Consider the following 21274-nt stretch of genomic DNA (forward strand, 5'->3'; position numbering starts at 1 on the left):
AAGGTTAGGTATCACAGTCATTCGTAATTCGTGACTGTGGGATCTCGTCTTCTCTCTTCTCTCATATTGTGTGCTGCTATTCCCGGCTATTGGCTCTGCCACAGCGGTTTATGAAAGTTGATGACCGTCGTTAATTCTAGCGTCAATTGGCAAGCGTTGTAGATGCGGACGCAGCCATCTGTGAGATAGCGTGTGAGCTCTGACATTCAGCTTACCGGAGTAAAGTCGTGAGCGTCGAATGAGGTGGTGTGGGCCGTGTTTTACGTTTTACAGCGCGCTACTGGCGGCTTGTTCCGATTTTTCAGTTGGCCGCTTTTCAGGTAGCGTCTTGCAAGGACAGAGCACTCTTTAAGGGCGAAAGCCGAAAGCGTGATAGTAGTGTAGTATCGAGGCATGTCTCGAGTTAAACTTTGATCATTTCCGTTATCTCATTTTCGGATTCAATGACGACCAGTGCGGATATCCTGTTACACGTACTTGCTTGTTGTTTTCCCACAATGGCATAATCTGAAAGGGCCGTCGCCTACTTCTCGGGCGCCACTCGAGCTGTTTGAAAAGGCATTCTTGACCCGTAAGAAATGATGAACGTATCCTAAGATTTGCGATCAGTCGTATGCCATAATAGCATACGCGGTCCAGTCACCAGCGCCTGTGGTCAACGTCAGCGTACATTAGGTGACAGAACAACCAGAGAAGGATATATGAAGCGTGTCGGGGGGCATGGAAAACAGTTCAGTCGTTGTCGTAATGCGGTCTCGGAGTGATTTATGCGACGTCCGAAAGGGCGTTCGCGCCAAGGGTCGAAGCATTTCCGAAACGGTAAGTTTGTAAACTGTTCTCGTGCCGCAGTGGTTAAGTATAGTGTGCGGCGCTATCCGAGACCGGCGCCGAGGTAACTGCGATGCATCACGGAATTTCCCAGCAGGGCAGTGCAATGTGTCAGCCAGCTCGCAGTTACGTGCGTGTAGGATGAGTTTACGGTGACCGAACTCTCCGGATAATCTGTGGAAGCAGCTGTCCACGGCACTGGCTTCACATCTCTGTCGGTACCGTCGAGAACCTCATTGATAATCTCGCTGCTAAAAGTGGTTACTCGAGCTTTTGACAAGTGGCCACATTAGTGACTGGACAGTGTGTATTACAAGGACTAATACGGAAAGGCAAGATACAAAATACAGAAATCGCCATTGTAGACGATTTTTTCACAAAACATTGTTTGCAACATAATTTAAGATGCGTGACCATACAATCACGATATCCATAACCGTGAGATCACTCGTGTTTCTCCCATTGTATCTTCTGTATACACTGAAGAGCCAAAGAAACTGGTACACCTGCCTAATATCGTGTAGGGCCCCCGCGAGCACGCGCAAGTGCCGCAACACGATCGGCATGAGCTCGGCTAATGTCTGAAGTGGTGCTGCAGGGAATTGACAACACGAATCGTGCAGGGCTGTCCATAAATCCCTAAGAGTACGAGGAGGTGAAAATTTCTTCTGAACAGCACGTCGCAAAGCATACCATATATGCTCAATAATGTTCACGTCTGGGGAGTTTGGTGGTCAGCGAAAGTGTTTAAAGAGAGAAGAGTGTTCCTGGAGCCACTGTGTAGCGATTCTGGACGTGTGAGGTATCGCACTGTCCTGCTGGAATTGCACAAGTCCGTCGGAATGCACAGTGGACACGAATGGAGCAGGTGATCTGAAAGGATGCACATGCCTCCACAAGCTTGAACAGTCCCCTGCTGACGTGCAGAGTCCACGGATTGGTGAGGTTGTCTCCATACCCGTACACGTCCATCCGCTCGATGCAATTTGGAACGAGACTCGTCCGACCAGGCAACATGTTTCCAGTCATCAACAGTCCAATGTCGGTTTTGACGGGCCCAGGCCAGGCGTAAAGCTTTGTGTCGTGCAGTCATCAAGAGTACACGAGTGGTCTTTCGGCTCCCAAAGCCCATATCGATGATGTTTCGTTCAATGATTCGCACGCTGACACTTATTGATGGCCCAGCACTGAAATCCGCAGCAATTTGCGGAAGGATCGCACTTACGTCACGTCGAACGATTCTTTTTAGTTGCCGTTGCCGTGCAGGATCTTTTTCCGGGCGCAGCGATTTGAGAGATTTAATGTATTACCGGATTCCTGATATTCACGGTACACTCGTGAAATGGTCGTACGGGAAAATTGCCACCTCTGAGATGCTGTGTCCCACCGCTCGTGCGCAGACTATAACACCACGTTCAAACTCACTTAAATCATGATAACCTGCCATTGTAGTAGCAGTAACCGAACAACAAATTAACGTACAAAAATAAAAATAAACTTATTTATGTTGTAAAGTGCCAATTAAATGTCTTTCCGGGTAACACGTTCTCAGAGACGATAGGCACTTTTGCAGCGCTTGTGCAAGTTGCCTATGAAGATGTAGCGTGAGTTTCCGTTTTCGACATAGTCCGGCTGGAAATTTGCAGCTGTGTGTAGTGTGGCTCGGTAATGGAGCGAGGTAGGGGGACGAGGTGTTGAGGCCGGCGTGCCGGCACAGCCCCGCATCCGGGTTCTTCAGTTACCCGGCCGTTTGCCGTATCAGTTTCGAGCGTACACGCAGCGGGCATTCCGGCTTTCAAACAAAGGAACGTCGATTAGAGAGGGGCGTGGAACGAGAGCTTGCCAATAGGCAGGCGCCGCGCTCGTAAAACTCGCCGTGCAATCCACCTGCAACGCGAGCCACCTTTACATATCTACCAATTTACGAGGCATACGGTAACGTCAATTACAGGACGGAATAAAGCTGCGTCCGAAAGAACGTAGTTTTCTGCCGGATCGACTGTGATAAATTAAAAAAAAATAAATAAATAAGTAAATAAATACAACGCAGAAGATGTAACTACAGTATCGCTGTCTCGCTATCAAAGACACTAATATCGTGACCTCCATGAAATGACATTTCATTTCATTCTTCAGTCGCACATTTATCGCCGTCCAGTAAGTCATCAGATACGGACCGAGCGAACTGACGCGGTGGTTAACACTGGACTCGCATTCGGGAGGACGGTTGTTCGACTCCCCGTGCGGCCAACCGTATTTAGGTTCTCGATTGTTTCCCCAAAATCACGTATGACAAGTACTGGAATGGCTCCTATGAACGGGAAACAGCAGATTTCCTTCCCCAATCCGAATTTGTGCTCCGTCTCTAATGACCTCGTCATCGGCGGGACATCAAAGTTGCAACTGTTCCTCCTTCCCTTTCAAATACGAGTGCGCTTTCATCACATACTTAGGCGAATTTGAGTTCCACGAAATAGTTTTTGTAACGTTCATTCGCGTAAGCATTCCAATTTCACTGTAAATGTGTTAATCTCTTAAGTAGTACTTGTTTGAAGCTTACTTGCAGTTAATAAATCATATTTTCAGTACTCAAGCCCATGTCTCGCTATTTATCGACATCCCTATTTTACACGCGATAGTGGACGTTGGAGGAACTGCAACTTCCTCTTCCTATGCATGACGCCAAATGTCCATGACTGACTATCACGTTCTTGTCGTTTATCTCCACACAGATACAGACATGTCTTTTTACCGCCTTCTCTCTCTCTCTCTCTCTCTCTCTCTCTCTCTCTCTCTCTCTCACACACACACACACACACACACACACACACACACAAACACACAAAATATATTTATATTTCGAAAGCATAACCTTTTCACCTTTAACAACCACATAAATACGTAAATCAAGTAATATGGGGTGTTAATATATTTCCGTCTTCATTATAGAACATAGAGTCGATGTCTAAATTATCAGTGGCTGATCTTAGCGACAATCCAGGTTTCCCATCACTGCTCACATAAGTTCCTGTATACGTTATTTTTCAATGCCACTGTCTGACCTGTGTGTAAGACGAAAAAAAATGGATTGTAGTCTATTGTACTGTCGACATCTAGATGGCTAAAGCCGTATCAACAACTCAGTTGGGCGAGGATGGGACAGAAAACTGTGATGGCAGTTGCAAAGGATCATTTAGTCACAGCCTTCAATACCGAAACTGAGGAAAGAGTACTAAGGATTGTCGATATGGTGTATGAAAGTCGCATAATGGTATAGCTATCGTGAACACTTTGGTAAGATGATTCGTTATTGGGCTTTCTCTCTGTGGAAGAGCAAAGAACAGAAAGGTAATAGGAGAATGAAATTTACTTCTGTCAAACTCCCCACCACTCTCATAAGTCATTAAGTGACCCACCAAGCTTAACATCATTACTTGATGGGCAGGGAAACATCAGACTCGTCTGCCCTCTCTCCAATGAGCACAGAAAAGGGAACTGTGGTTTAATCATGTAGTGGCAACAGTCTCATGTGATTCTGCTGCTACTTTATTGAAATGACATAGCAGCTTTTCTTCTGCTTCTACCACTTGAACATGCACAAGGACAACCACTAATCCATACAGCAAAAGTTAATTTTCTTCAGTCTTCTTCTTCTTCTGTTAATGAAAGTCGATAAGGCATTTCTTTATCTTCTTTCTGCTCTTTTCTTCAGTAACGCGACGATATCCACGGGATGCAATCTGTCCGTGAAGATCGTGTGCTTCCAGTCATAACGGACTCACAATATTCTCTGATATGATGAGTAGGTACAGTGAACCTGTCGATCGTTTGTAACACTTCCCCTGAGCCACGACTTAACGGTAGATTCGTTTCAGAAGGTGATTTATGATACGGGAGGACGTGCTGGTTTTTAGCTGACAGCAGCGGCAGTATTTCAAACCGAATGCTAATTTTCCAGATTAAGTGTTCGCTGTCATACAAAGGGGTGGTTGTTATTGCACTTTAGTGTTTAAATTTACTGATAAAAAGCATAGCAGCTGGAAATCTGTGATTCGGTGTCTCAGTAGGTAAGTGCCAGACTAGAAATCCTAGGTTTCGGGGCCCTGTCCACACCTAGGAATGGGATTACTTTCTGTCTATTATCGTGCCTTTCACTTCTGACAATGGTTTTATAATATGAAAATGTACACTGAGGTGACAAAAGTGATGGGCTAATGATGTTGCACGTGCTCAGATGGCGTGCAGTTGGCGGAGCCGTCATTTGTACTCAGCTGATTATAGTCGCACGACGCGAATTAACAGACTTGGAGCTAGACGCCTGGGACATTCCATTGCGGCAATTGTTAGGGAATTCAATATTCCGAGATCCAGTGTCAAGAGTGTGCCTAGAAAACCATTGCCTTTCACCACTGACAACGCAACTGCCGACGGCCTTCACTTTAACGACCGAGAACAGCGGCGTTAGCGTAGAGAAGTCAGTGCTAACAGACGAGCAACAATGCGTGAACTAATCGTAGAAATTAGTGTGAGGCGTACGACGAACCTACCCGTTGGGACAGTGCGCCGAAATGTGGCGTTAGTGGGCCACGGTAGCAGATGACCGATACGAGTGCCTTTGGTGACATCGCGTGCTGCACCTCTCGTGGGCTCGTTGGACCCTAGGCGACGGGAAAACCGTGGCCTCATCAGACGAGTCCCGCTTTCAGTTGGGAAGAGTTGACGGTAGGGTTCGGGTGCGGCGCAGATCTCACGAAGCCGTGGGACCCGAGGCGTCAACAAGGCGCTGTGCAAGCTGAACTGGGTCAGCTGGTCCAACTGAACCAATAATTGACTGGAAATGGTTATATTAGACTACTTGGAGACCATTTGCAGCCATTAATGGACTTCGTGTTTCCAAACAACGATGGAATTTTTGTGTACGACAATGTGCCGTGTCACGCGGTCACGATTCGCGACTCGTTTGAAGAACATTTTAGACAGTTCGAGCGAATGATACGGAGACCCCTATTGCCTATAGAGGCAGCGTGGCTCAATATTTTTGCAGGGTTAACGTCGAGTTGCTGCACAATGGCGAACAGGAGATGGATATTAGGAGGTATCCCACGACTTTGGTCACATAACTGTACAGTTCCGGGGTAGCGCTCAGCCCACGTCATCAAATAACCTTCTAGCTTAGTCTCTTCAAAGCTTCGACTCGGTGTAATGTGTTATCGAGATCGTTAAAGTAATGAGACTGCAGTCGCGATGGTCGATCGTCACAGAGGAGGGTCCTTTTTGCCATTGTGCTCTCCGAACCGGTAGCGCAAAAAGAACACGGAAGTGCACTAGAGCACTTTAATGGATCTGCCGCTGCACAGTGCACAATTTTTGCCGCGATACACTATTTAGGCCGCAGAAAAGTGTCTCCGACTGCCTGCAGTCGTTCACGTGGCGGAACAAAAACGGACGAAATAACTGCAGCGAGAAAACAAGTAAGAAGAAGCCTTTGTGGGCGCTGTGCTCGCCCCCGCGCGCGCTTCGTTTCTTTTCGCAGAGTACAAAGACCGGTCCCCTGCACAAATAAAAAGCCACCGTTTCGGTTAGCTGCGGCCTGTAAATTCCCCGCGCTGTTTGTTTCTGCCGGGCCGGCATGCGCGCGCTGTAAGAACCGGCAGCCGGCTGAATGAGGTGTGAAATGTACGTGGCCACCTCCGCTGCCTTCGTCCCTGCTACTCCTATATGCCGCTCACAGACCTTCTTCTTTGTTCCTCGCGGCGCGCCTATCAGCTGCATTCCGATGCCACCTCGTCCTGTCTAACATCTCAAAGTAAAGAAATGATCTGTGTAAGAGCGGCAAAGACATAAGTAACTGATGGGAGCACTCCTTTAATACACCGACGAAGAAAAAAAAATAGCGACACCAAAAAATAACTGAAGTAGAGTAATGAAATTTCGGGAATACGTTTCTCTAGGTAACGTATTTAACCGATCGACATTGCAAGATCACAGTTTATTGTAAGCACGAGACAACCCATTGCAAGTGTGAAATGCTGGTACGTTAATAACCGATGTAACCTCCACGATGTCGGTGCAAGCATGCACCGTGTTGTATAATTTGTGGGATGGAGTTCAAAGCCTGTCGCAGTTGGTCGTTCGATACAGGGGCGGTTAATGCTGGTTGTGGATGACGCCGGAGATGCCTCGTGTGCTCGATTGAAGACAAATCTGCTGATCAAACAGACCGAGGCAACGTGTCGACACCCTGCACAGCATCTTGGGTTTCGACAGCGGTATGCGGGCGAGCCTTATCCTGTTGGAAAACATTCCCCGGAATGATGTTCACGAGTGTCAGCACAGCTGGTCGAATGATCAGATTGACGTACAAATTTGCAGTCAGGGTGTGTGGGATAACCGCGAGAGTTGTTCTGCTGTCGTACGAAATCGCACCCCAGGCCGTAGCTCCAGTTGTAGGCCCACTGTTGTAGTACGCAGGCAGGAAGGCTACAAGTCCGCAACTGACATCGAGCTAAGCAACATGGCACCGTGGCAGAACCAGCTTTCATCGGGAAACACAACAGACTCAGTCCTGCCCTCGCTTAGCACCACTGAAGTCGCAGATGGCGGTGGTTTGGGGTCCGTGAAACGCACGCTCTGAGATGTCCTTACAGTAACCTTATGCAACTGCTTTTTCTGCTGCCGTAAGCCGAACACGACGGTCTTCCCTCTCAGTCGTGCCACGTGGTCGTCCGGAGCCCGGCCTTCTTGCGACCGTACGTTCTAGCCACCACCACTGCCAGCAATCGTGTGTAGTGGCTACATTCCTGCCAAGTCTTTCTGCAGATCGAGGAAGGAACATTTTTATACGACCTCGTTCAGTCCCAGTGAGGTGTCGATAATGGCGTCTTTGTCGCCTTAAGGGCATTCTTGACTAACATCTACGTAGATACTCCGCAAGCCATCGTACCGGTACGGTACCTAAAGGAGGGTACCCTGTACCACTACCAGTCATTTCCTTTCCTGTCCCACTCGCAAATAGAGCGAGGGAAAAACTGTTGTATATATGCCTCCCTATGAGCCCTTATTTCTCGTATCGTATCTTCGTGGTCTCTACGCGCAATGTATGTAGGCGGCAGCAGAATCGTTCGGCAGCCTTCTTCAAATGCCTGTTCTTTAAATTTTCTCAATAGGGTTTCTCGAAAAGAATATCGCCTTTCTTGCAGGGATTCCCGAAGCATCCCCGTAACACTTCACGTGTCGGTTCAAACCTACTGGTAACAAACCTAGCAGCCCACCTCTGATTTGCTTCGATGTCTCAGCTCACCGTGTCCAGTCTCAAAGGTAACTAACACTCACGACCGTTAAAGCTAATCTGATTTGCATTCTCATAGAGGTGCTACTAGCGCCACTCGTATGCAGATGCAGACACACGCCGACCGACTTTCGCTTATGTCGCACAACTCCCCGTTGGTGTTGCAATGTTTTCCGTCATTTTGTCAAAAAACGCAACACAGTGAACATAATCGTGCAACAACTGCGGCACTGTTGACTTGCAACTCTACTGATAATCTTGCGCACTCATCCTGAACCGTGAAATGAACAGAGCGGTGTAAAGCTGAACGAACGGCGAAGATCGTAAAAGCTATATTGACAAGTTTGCAAACTAAAAGACGAGCTCATTTTGTGCACATAGTTGCGATGATTTGACTTGGTCGCCTGTACTAGACGCTGCGAGCGATGTTCTCGACTAAGGTGTCGACTTCGACGTGTTTTAGGTGTACTCGAGATCGGAGAGCGAGTTTTAGAATGCTACATGCGACACAGATCTCTCGCTTCGCATTGCGGGTAGACTCGTGTTGACAGCACTCGAGAACAGAATGAGAACATTTGTTCATTGGTCTCGGAAAAGTTCCATGTTATATACCCTGCCCGTTCAGAAAGTTAGAAGACAGAATTTATTCGTGGCGCATAACCGACGTCAGCGCAGTAACAATGGTGGCAGCTTGAATTGACAACTGTTGACAACAGAAGTGCGTTCCACCTGTTTGTTTTGACCAGGCAGTGTTAAGTAGTGGACGTGCGGTCGTTGCTTGTCAGCGTTTTTGTGTCACAAATTGCACTCGAGCAACATCTCTAAATCGACGGTTCCAGGCAGTTTCCAGAATCTTTTGAAGAAGAGAAGAATATGTGAAGTTTGTCCCACACGCATTGATGCCCGACGCGTGGACGACTGCCGCGACTCGATTGAAATGCAAAACGCGGGCAGTTCTTTTCTGGCAAAAATAATCGCGGGTGAAGAGACGACGTGTGTCAGTACGAACGTACCACTGAACGAAAAGGTGTCTAAATTCTCAAGAGTAGTCGACGCTTTGACGACATAATTGACATTCAAAGCAACGTGGCGCCAGGTTTGAACAACATCCCAAATAAGGACCTTTCTGACAGTTTCGAATGGTTGTGTGAACGTTCTGTTCGTTGTATTCAAGTGGGGTGAGACTGTGTAAAACACCTGAAGCCATAAAGCCAGCATCTTAACGTCTATTTTTTTACTAAGCCAGTCTCGAAGCTTCTTGGACTGAGGGTAGTATATTTGCGTTAACCTAGCTCCATAGACTTTGGCGAGAATAGCCAGTTCTTTATCAGGCGAAGATGGGAGGCTATGGTGTGCGAAAGAATACTTTTCTAACAAATAATTTCCTTAGAAACGCGTGTGAGAGATCGCATTGCAAAGAAAATACACTAATTCAGAAAGAGTTTAGGAAACAGACATTTCTGCGAGCTGGAGAACACAGTGATTGTATTGAAAATAATTTATTATCCGGCACGATCAGATTTATTTCTAACGAAGTGAGCGGTTTCGGCTATCATCGTCAATCTTCAGATCATCAGGTAGAAATGAATGGTGTTTGTAAATTAGTTATACAAAAGCAACCTTTAATTGTGGAAAAGGTAAATAACTTACAGAACTGTCTGAATGCAGTATATCTTCAAGTTTTGTTCTCAAATGTGTATTGTGGCTACCTTTTGTAACACAACAAATGTCCCAGCTGTAATCAAGTTCCTGTCAAATCCTATGAAGCAAGTATCGGTGTATGGTGACAAATGCTTGTGTTATCCGTTGTCGCATCTCGTCGACGTTTCCCGGAAGCGTCGGAACAAATACTGTGTCTTTAATGTAATCCCATACACAGAAGTCAGGTGATCTTAGTGGTCAAGATGTTGTTCCACCATGTCCAGTCCAAATAGGCACATTCCTATGGAGATAGCGCGACAACTTCACGATCATAATGAGGTGGCGCGCCATCTTGCTGTAAAATAAATTCTGTGCCCATATCCTGTTGTAATTCAGGCAATAGATGATGATCAGGTACGATATGCCACTTACAGTTGACTTGGCAAAAAAGAATGGACCGTAAATCTTGTTAGAGTTTAAAGCGCAGGAAACATTTACCGCAGGCGAGCCCCGTAAGTGTTGGAATACGTGGCGTAGTTCCTGCACAGCCCATATCCGAACATTATACCGCGGGTATCAAAGGTGGCTTCGTCACTGAACACAATCATCTTTATTGTGCATTCTGTTAAACATTTATACGCAAAACTCAGCCCAATTTTCCATGTCACTTTCTCTTAAAGCTTGCGATTGTAGAGTTTGAACGATAGGCGTTTCCGCAATACCTTCCACACTGTAACGCTAGGCATACTCAGTTGCGTCTCGTTGATTTACCCGGACTACGAATGTAAGACTGCCGAACTCGTTCAATTACTGCGTCAGAGGCTAGTGGCCTACACTGACCCGGTTTGCTATGCGATACACAGCCAGCCGGTGAAACGATTGTGCCAGTTAATGAAAGTTTGTCTTTGAGGTGTTGGCTTGCGAAATTTAGTCCTGATTTGCTTCTGAACTGTAATACCCAATTTGGATTCGTGACGTCATACACTGCGCACGCTCTGCACCGTTATATGACTCCACGATTATTGGAAAAACCCATTCGCGCATGGAATAAAACATGAAATATACTGCATTCAGTACTGTATCAAACATTTCTGTAAGATACGTTCCCTAGTTTCCCTTTTCAGACTAGAAGTTACTTTTGTATAATTTATAAACATCCTGTATACACATCCGAGATATCAGTGTGTGCAGCTGGAAGCGTGACGGAGAGCCTATCCTTTCTTCGTTTTCAGTATTCAGATGTGTATTCGATTCGTTTTGGCCTTTCAGAACAGACCTCGATTACTTGAAGTGTTAGACTCTGCCTATCACTAGTGTGACGTGTTCGTTGTGACCTACCACCGGTCATGACAGTCGTCGTAATTGGCAACGAAATGCCGTGAGGAGCGGTGGAAATGCGTATCAGTCTACAACAAGTGTGAGCAGGAGAGAGGAAGGAAGGAAACATGACACTAGAGATGGGTGTTCAGGGAACTGTCACTGCATTTGCTTTATGTAATGTGAGGGCAGCCTAATGTGTGTGTGGATTCATAAGGGACCAAACGGCTGAGGTCATCGGTCCCTAGACTTACACACTACTTAAACTAACTTATGCTAAGAACAAAACACACACACACACACACACACACACACACACACACACACACACACACACACACATATGCGCGCGCGCGCACGAGGGAGGGCTCGAACCGCGCAATCCGTGACATGGCGCCTCTAACCGCACGGCGCGAGTTGAGTCCATTAGCGCAGTTCTGACACGAAATCCTAGGCGTAAGGGATGTCTACCGGCCAGTAGACATCTTCTGCCTTGCGGCGTCGTGCGGATGCGGTATGGAGGGAAGGGTATGTGGTCGGCACACCACTTTCGATCGTTTTGCAGACTTTCCAAACAGTGGAGCGTCTTCTACTCGGCCAAGTAGCTCGTCACTTGGCATCACGAGGCTCAGTGAACTCCGTACCAGTCCTCGCACTGAGGAAAAGTCTTTTGCAGTACTGTGAATCGACCCCAGGATCGTCGCATGGCAGTCATTTACGCAGACCACTCACCTACGGAGGCGTACTGTTCATCTGGTTTCCTAAAACCAAACAAGAGAGCGATACAAAAATTGGAATCGGGACGGTAGCAAGGATCGAACCCGAATCAACGGCTGAGCCGTCTCGTGCGCGATCTACGCAGTGAGAACAACTGACAGTAACTGTATCTGGGAGGCTGGTTTATTTTACGAGCGCAGCGACCTGATTGGCTAATTTAATGTTAATTAAATCGGAAAGCGACGCAAAAAAAGTTCAAATATGCGTGGATTCCTAAGGGACCAAACTGCTGAGGTCATCAGTCCCTAGACTTAAATACTACTTAAACTACCTTACGAGAAGAACAAAACACACACACACACACACACACACACACACACACACACACACACACACACGCTTTCCAGACTGTTTCTGACCACCGCGTGTTTCTCAAATCTCCAGTCTCAGTCACACAATTACTTTCGTTTCGCCTAAAGGTAATCACACATTATTTCAGACACCATACTCGCATTAGGGAATAGTGGGGTTCAAATCGCCGTCTGGCCACCCGTATGTAGGTCTCCTGTAATCTCCCTAAATCTATAAGGCGAATGTAGGGATGATTCTTTTGGAAAGGACGGTGCCGGTTACTGCCGCTACGTTGCTCCGCCTCTGATGACGACGTCTCCGAGAAGTTAAACCGTAAACCACCACCTTCTTGAAGCCAGTCTCATGTTAACAGAGAAAGAGATGAGCAACTGCATTGTTTTAGACTCTTGTGAACGCTGGCCTAGCTTTCTCAAACAGTGTACCTGTCCACTTCAGGTGTTCGAGCCACCTGCTGGCGCCTTAAGTTGTTATTAGGTCGGACACACCAGGCGACAAATATTTTGTCCAGTGAGCTCAGTTATCTCGTGAAGTACACCTGCCACGATGTAGTATTTACCGATGGCAGGCCGGCCGCGTAGATAAGCTGGCGTGGTACAGGAGCGCCCTCCGCTGACGCCGCAGACAAAACACGCCTGTCTGGCCGCGTGCTAATGAAGCATTTCATTACCCAGTGATGCGGCACTATTCTCCCGACACGGCTTCCAGCTCCCAACGCTGCACAATTTGTTCATTTTGCACGCGCCGCGGGATTCTGTGCGTGACGCGGGCTACATCGCATCGTGAGCGTGCCCGTTGCTCCGTCCTCGATTGTGAACTATGCGGCCAAACGCCACCGGACAATGTGACGTAGAGCTACTGCTTGTCCACCGTAGGAAGATCGTTTTTACTGGTGCTAGCTCTGTAAAATATTCATTTGTCAGACAACAAAGAATAACCAGCTTAAAGAAAAAAAAGCACACTTAAAAGATATCACCACCAACAATCGACCCCGCGCATATACAGGGTGACCGTTATTGAACTACATTAAATAAAATCGTCATAACTTCTAAACGGTTTGACACGGTTGGCCGCGGGCCACGATGGGAATTTATAGGGTTTCGTTTAGCGACGAAGCCCACTTTCATTTTGATGGGTTCGCCAGTAAGCAGAATTGGCGCATTTGGGGGACTGAGAACCTGCGTTTCCCGATCGAGAAGTCTCTTCACCCTCAACGCATTCTGGGTACCCAGAGGACACTGGCATGGGCTTCGATTGGCCGCCATATTCTCCGCATCTGAACACGTGCGACTCCTTTTTGTGGGGCTATGTGACTGTTGAGCTGAAAACAGCTATTCAGGAGGTCACCGACAGCATCGATGTTGTGACACTTCAGCGGGTCATGCACAATCTCGCTTTTCGTCTGCGCCACACAGTCGCCAATGGTGGCAGGCATATCGAACATTCGTAACCCAAATCCGAATATCTGCGGTGACGTTTACATACTGAATAAAGTGTGTGCACGCCGTACTTTGTAACTAGTTTACGTTTTTTTCGTATAGTTCAATAATTGTCACCCTTCCGTATTCAGTATTATTTTACAAATATTCTCATATTGGTATTCTGCTGAGGTTCTACACTCACCACAGAATCAAAACAGAGAAACCTAAGCAACCGAAGAATTATTATGAAATGAACCTAATGATTTTCGATTCGCAATTTCACCACGCCAGTCACGTCGCAGAACGTGATCGTACAAATGTACGGGGTGACCCAAAAGTCCCGTTAACATTGGAAAATGCACTGTTTCACAGAATAATGTAGGTAGAAAGGTAAAAATTGACCCACCTGCTTGGAATGACGCGGCTTTTATTGAAACAAAGAACGAGCGCAAAAACTGGCCAAGAAATGACGCTGGACGGCAACATGTAAGTGATGCCGCACGAGAGTCTTGTATAAAATGAACTGTAGCGAGGAGAGCCTGGCTCATAAATACCTGCTGGAGGGCGCTCCACCACGTATTGCTATACGTGTTGCGCACATGCTTTGGTGAGGATCGCGCCACGCCCATCATGCTTGGCCTCTTCAATGCGCGTGATTATTGATTGTGAGATTACCTGAAGTCGCAAGTCTGCTGCGGTTGTCCGATCTCATTCACGGAGCTGAAAGACAACATCCGACGGCAATTTCTCATCATACCTACTGACATGCTGTACAATGCTGTTCACAGTGAAGTCACTCGATTACAGGTATTGCTGCTGAACGACTGCTGACACGTTGAGCATTCATTATAAAGAACAACGTCTTCGCTGAAAATCAGGTGTGATGCTAATTATTGCTTTTGTGTCATATGAAGCGCCATCTGTGCATAATTTTGTGCACTTCTTTTGGTTTCAATAAAACCGGATGTCGTTTCAAGCACGTGTGTCAATTTTTACCTTTACCTTCAGCATTCCGGAAAGAACTGAATTTTAAAATGTTAACGGATTTTTGGCTCACCCTGTACTTCACTTGAGTAATACCAACTTTAAAATTGATACAAAATAACGTACAATATAAATGTTCATGGCTAAATAATGCATCGCTGTTTGTTTACTGCATACTCGCAAACGTCTTACTCACTCCAGTGTACAATACTCGGATCTTCGGCATTAAGCGGCTGCATTGTGGCGGAACGAGTGACAAAACGGTGTGTGCGCGCAAGTTTAAAAGCTGTACTTTCAGAAGGTCATAACTACATACTATCAGAATTATAGTCTAAATTTTCATACCATTGCTGTGGCTGATATATTGCTTCTTTTCCCCCTAAAACATGAGGACCAGTTGGTGATGTTTCCTTGTCAGATCGCTGCCAGCGTTAGCTAGTGTGCCACCTCTGCTTTCGTATAAGCACAAAACACGGGAAATGGTGCCAGCACTGCGGAAAGGAATTGGCACTACCTCCCCTCCCCTCTCCTCACTGCTCCTCTCCTCGCGTAAGTCGGGAACGAAGACGTGTCTTCTACCAGAAAATCGACGGTGACAATGGAGCTCGATTGAGGCACAGGGTAACAATTATTTAGTTAAGTTGCACGGGAACTGCACGTACCCAGGTAATCTGGTAACAGTGCTTTTTCGTAGTGGAGACTTCAGGGAAGCACTTAACACAACCATCGGTGTTGTATCCACCAAAACATACTACGAAAACCAACCATCGTGCTTCCTTGTTATAGAGTAAAAACCATCTGAAGTCTGTCAGAGGGCCAGTAATTGAACGGTCCATCGAGAAGCGATAAGGCTCGTTTTTTACGCCACCGCTGCTGCGCAGGAGCCATCGATGACGGGAATAAGTGAGTGATGTGGCTTACAGTGGTGGAAACGACGACGCCATTGCTTAAGATATTTTGTGGAGCGATGGGTCGCAGTTTGCGCGTATGGTACTTACAGCGCATGTAGAACTAGCGAAAGTCCAGAGACCGATATTTACCTAATTAAATTCTGACGATAATGCCAGGTGAACGGTAATGACTCGATTGCATTCTGGCGACAATGAAATTCAGTGACGGTGGTCTAAAGCATTGGTCCTTGGTGTAGACCAGACTACTAACTTTGATCGACGGTGGACTAAACGCAAACATTTTAGATAGTATCATGATTCCTATGCTATGTCAGCAGTTTGGAATCGGACCTCTCTCTATCTTTTCCACAAAGTGAAGACCTTGCCGTGGTTCGAGGAAATTCAGGTTGGTTTCAGGATTGGACCTGATCGAAGTACCGACCACAATCCCATTAAACATTATGTGCCAGATGAATTTGCTCAGAAATCCGAAACTCGGGCGACAGCTCTTCCTACATAATCCATTCCAACACGTACGACACTAGAGGAAAAAAATGACTTTTATTACGCATTATTAAAACTGTCAGTCGTTCATAAAGGAGCTCAGTGTGCAGCAACAAAAATTTTTGATCGTTTGCCCAATAATATAAAATGTCTGACCGTTACCAAAGGAAGATTTAAAACTAACCTAAAATCATTTCTCCTGGACAACTCCTATTCCATGGACGAATTTCTATTTAAAAACTGGTACCCTAAAAAAGGCCGTAGTTTTGACTGTAGTAGCATGAGTAGAACTAAAACTAATCTTATGTAGCACTAATCGTGTATATATATATATATATATCCTGTAAACTGACTCGTTCTACATAATTTCGATAAAAGAATCGTTTAAATGATGTGTGGAACATGTAACCAACTCGCTAGTCCTTCAGTTGATCGTAACAGCGCAGATACTCCCCGAAGAATAACCACCGTTTCTAATACAGTTTGATTACATTCCGTAGAAAGTGCATCCTTTCAATCTCCGTGCCACCAAATTATTTCGTTTATTTCCGAATTTTTGTGGAAGAATTGGCACTACATACCACCTCAGAGAGAAGTGATTAAACAAATTACACAGTTTCTTCTTGTAGCTGCGACTTGCAACGAATCAATTCCACATTTATGAAGTGAAGAAGTTTCTTCTGTAAAACTGAGTCCATCACTGTCTGCAAACATTTATTTATCGCTTGCACGTCTCGTCGCCATCGAGGTCGCTAGCTCAGTCGGAGGAGGCTTTTTGAAGGAACCACCCAACCTTACGTGTTAACTGATTGAGGGAAAATGCGGAAAAATGTTATTCTGGATGGCTGGACGGGGCTTTGAATCTCTCTCACGTAAATTTTAGGTCCAGTGTTCCAGTGTCTCCATCTCGCGTTAGCTTTCTGGATCTGGAGGAACCGATATCTGGTACGACCTAGTTATGAGTGTAGAGTCGACCCTTTTCATACACGTAACCACGTTCAGCCATAATTCCCTTCCCAAAGAACAATTACAGTTTCCTGCTATTGTCTGAAGTAAGTGTAATGGCGGCTGTAAGGACAGGATATGGTGGTTGCTACTATTCATTTCACTTGATCATCAGTGGACAGAAGATTTTAAAATTTCCTATCTTTCCAGTCGTCCATTTCAGAGTTCACTCATCCTTTTGTTCGTGCGAACTACGGAACGTCTTGTCATATAAAAAGCAGATTTGTAAAGCCAGCGCGCTATCGACGTTCTCCTGACTAGTGGGACAGGTTCTTTGGTGTCGAACTTCTGCAGCAGGTAGCGTCACCTCGCCAGAAGATGCATGCACGTTAGGTTGTTGCGGTCAGCTTTCTCCACTGTTCTGTTGCACGGCAACAGAACTCGTGATGCTGATTCGCAAAAGGCTGGAGCATGGTACTGACGCAGAAGGTAGTACAAACTTGTTCCGTTTCCGACATACGAGAAAACTCCAACATTAACTACGGATACTGTACCTACTTGCGATAGGACTGTCCGAATAATACGGTTCGTAATCAAATTATATGAAGGCATTCTGCAGAAAGACATACGTAGACCGTGAGCACAGTGCACAGATCGTTTCCTCCTCAAATACGTATGTACTGATCACTGAGAGAGGTAGCACGTTGGTTAAGAGGAATTAGTTTTAGACAACCCCTGGAACGTTCCGTATGTAACAACGTCGATTATGTCAAATAGTTTAATTCTTCATTTCCTACATATTATTGGGATCCAAGCCAGATACTTTTATTTGCTTTCTTTATTTTAGCAATCTGCAGTTCAAAAGATATCAGGCTTACTATACTGTTAATTTAATCAACGAGCTGTATCTTATACTTTCCACCCTATTCTCTCTTCCATAAAGTAAAAGATGTTGTATTTTCGGCGTATGAGAACTGTCTTATAAGTGTGGTACATATCCGAGTTACATAAAGTCATGTATTCTGGTGAGTCTCAAATATATGCCGTGAACGCAGTATATCATATCTGCACATAACCACTGGAACCGAACCGTTAAAGTTGATGCTCTGGCACTCCACTAGGTTCAGTAAATTGTCGCGATGACGTTGAACCACAAGAGTGACGGGGCGCCTGGCAGTGCATTTTAACTTACTAATTTTATTTTCGGGAAGGAAGCTGTTTGACGTGGGTTTCTGGAGTTGGGCTAGGAGACTGATGTTTTCCCTCCATTTTATGTGCTCCTTGCCAACTAAGCGGTTGTACTATGTGCTTGCCAGAGCTTACATCTGCCAACTTTTCCAACGTGGACGGAGTAGTTTGCGTGACCCAGGCGAAACTGGTCGTTCCACGGAAGACAATATCATTTGGATCGCGGAAAAACTTTTTTTTTTTCCTTTTTTTTTTACCTGTAATCATTCTCGAAAACGAATTTGTTTCCCAGTTCGAGTGATCGAAATTTATCTGATAAGCCGGTCGTTGATTTGGACAGCAGAGCCCACAGTCTTACTTGGGCTGGTGTGCGGACGCCAGTGCTCTACGCTGTGTTGCACTCGCTCTTGTATATTGCGCTCCTGTGTGGGGAAAACAGATTACTTCTCGTCAGAACTCTCGCTTGTATGATGCCCTACAGGATACACCACCAACCCGCCTGAAATCACTCAAACAATCCGAGGTTGATTTAGACAATATCGATTCCTTTGATGGTGGCAGCACTGGAACGAACATCCACCCAACAACGCACACATTATTCGAGGATTCGAGAAAGAAGGTCGAGGAATTCGAAGTACCACGCCATATCTGGTAGAGGCTGAGCTGCATTAGGACTGGCCAAATGCTGAGCGGAGGAGCAAACAATAGGTCGCTGTTAAGGAGTGCCCACTTGGAGCATTTGACGCTGATGTGGGGACCTTACATCAAGTTACTCAAAGTGCTCTCGACTGGTTGTCACATTCGGACATCTCCATTTGACTCTAGACACTTTTGTGTACTTGTAAAACGGCACGATAAATAAATAAAAAATCTACGTGTTTTATACTTCCTTCGCGTACAGCAAAGCTGGCAACTCTATAATTGGTGAGAGGTGTGGGAGCCCACGCAACCGGACTCGGAAGCTTGTGCGGGTGCTATCAATGTCAGCTCGTTATCTCGGGAAGCAGTTAACAGCCTCCGGCAGCACACTGCACAGCGCGACATTGCAACCTGCCCCTTCAGTGATGGGGGAGTCACGTTTCACTTTCGTTCCTTATTTTAGTGAAATTTACGCTTTGAGACTGGAGACTGATTTAGAGAATGTGACCACTTACTGCTGCTAAAAATAACGAGGCTTGAATCCGGACACGGAAACTGAAAATTTGAGCAGGTACATACCGAACTTCTTTTTTTCTGTAAGTGGTTCCAAACTTCGTCCAGGTGAAATTTAAAACTGAAGGAGCTCGTAATGTTTATTTGTTACAAACCCTCTGAAAGAGTCTACACAAAGCCTTTGAGAATAGATGCAGTTACCTATTCTCGGGTAATTCTTTGCAGTTCCAAATAATATCTTTGGCTCTCAAAAGAGATATAAGAACGATTTATGTTGTCATTTCGCTCTCTTTCTATAGGCGATTGTTTTAAAGCGTCAAACATATGAAGCTGCTGAATAAACATAGGCCCAAGAGTGTACAGAAGAAACGAGAGTATTTATTCACTAACAGTAAGACTGAAAAATAAAAGCACTTATTTATATTAATTTCATCTATCATTTTAGAATGAATAGCTCAGTAAAAAGATTTCTTGTTTAGCATTGTATTTTTCAGTTCACGCTGAAGGACTACGCGCTGTAAGTGTAGTGTTTGTAGCAGAAATGATCCTCTCAACTTCTCTCTCTAAACCGTTTGGACCTCGGCTTTTGTGTGGAAGACGCGTATCATTTCTGAATTTGTGTGTTTAATCTGCTTTCATTTCTGATATCTCTAGACTGCAGAAGCGTTTCACCCTTTATCCTATCGGTAGCTTGGTAGTGACCAGAATTTCATACCGCATGTAGATGAGTATCGCCAGATAGTGCGCAAGAATTGTCGATTAAATGTCAAACGTCTTCTTAATATTTGACGAAGGATATTGTAATTGATGATCCTTCCAGTAAGCGAGCCCTCATTGTTGCACTTTGCAAGAAATAGAAAACGTCTGCTTCCTTTCCTCCCAGTTTCTTCACAAGCATTGATAAGGAAAACTACACGTCGTCGCACGCATCTGCAACCTGTAATCGACAGTTCTTAACGCTTACCTTTTGTCACTCGTAAGAATGTGCCAGATATGTAAGTGTGCGTCCAAACTTTTGAATCGGTCGAAAGGCTTTTATGCGGGATTCCCAGCTGTTAGTTCTATAGGCCCTGTGATTTTAGTAGCTCCAGTGATCGAGCGGCGTGGTAATAATCAGAGAAGTTCGAACTGTGTTGGTCGAAGAATTTTTCTGGGCACTCAACCTAACCTTCACCTTCAGCATCGGACCGATGGAAAATACCGAGTCGCACAGTAGTTGGGATTCCACTATACACTAAAGCTTCGCCTCTCATAAGTGGCTGGCTCGGTTGAGCCGGTTCTATAGCGGGGGGACGGCGAAGGCAAGCCGCTGCCAACAGGGCAACGCCCAACCGAGCACACAAATCTTAAGCTCCGTGTTTGCTTCGTACTTAGGTTGTTTTCAGTGGCTACTTACGGGCGCTCTGCCCGTTTGTCTTACGTAGAGTTGCTGTATTCTCACCACAGTTCAACTTTTAAATTATGCTGCAAGTTTCTTTTTTCGCATAAGTGTAATCTAGCTATTTAGCACGGTTTCTCACTATTGATTTGGGTGACGTACTTTTATTGCTCGTGTACTCGTTGAAATAATTGGAGCTGGTGAAAACGGAACGAACAGTTATTATTACGTCGCTATTTAGGGAATAGCTGCAGTTGTCTGTGTATGGCCGGCCGGAGTGGCCGAGCGGTTCTAGGCACTACAGTCTGGACCCGCGCGACCGCTGCGGTCGCGGGTTCGAATCCTGCCTCAGGCATGGATGTGTGTGATGTCCTTAGGTTAGTTAGGTTTAAGTAGTTCTAAGTTCTAGGGGACTGGTGACCACAGCAGTTAAGTCCCATAGTGCTCAGAGCCATTTGAACCATTTTTTTTGTCTGTGTTTGTGTGTGTGTGTGTGTGTGTGTGTGTGTGTGTGTGTGTGTGTGTGTAGCAACAATGGAGGAATGGAGACGGCCTTCACAAAAATGCACCCCAGTTCTCTGTCTTGAACGTGCGAGCTGCTGTATGACATGAATTGTAACTAGCGTTGCGCTGAGTAGTGAATTCGTGTGTT

General features: G+C 45.8%; 1 protein-coding gene across 1 annotated transcript in view; it reads left to right on the plus strand.

The window, feature by feature from the left end:
• The window catches only part of LOC126185209 (neurogenic locus Notch protein), a 391153-nt gene that overhangs the window by 331834 nt on the left and 38045 nt on the right, over window positions 1-21274 (plus strand). The gene's annotated exons all lie outside the window — the stretch shown is intronic.

The sequence above is a fragment of the Schistocerca cancellata genome, chromosome 4, assembly GCF_023864275.1.
Source record: "Schistocerca cancellata isolate TAMUIC-IGC-003103 chromosome 4, iqSchCanc2.1, whole genome shotgun sequence".
NCBI lineage: Eukaryota > Metazoa > Arthropoda > Insecta > Orthoptera > Acrididae > Schistocerca > Schistocerca cancellata.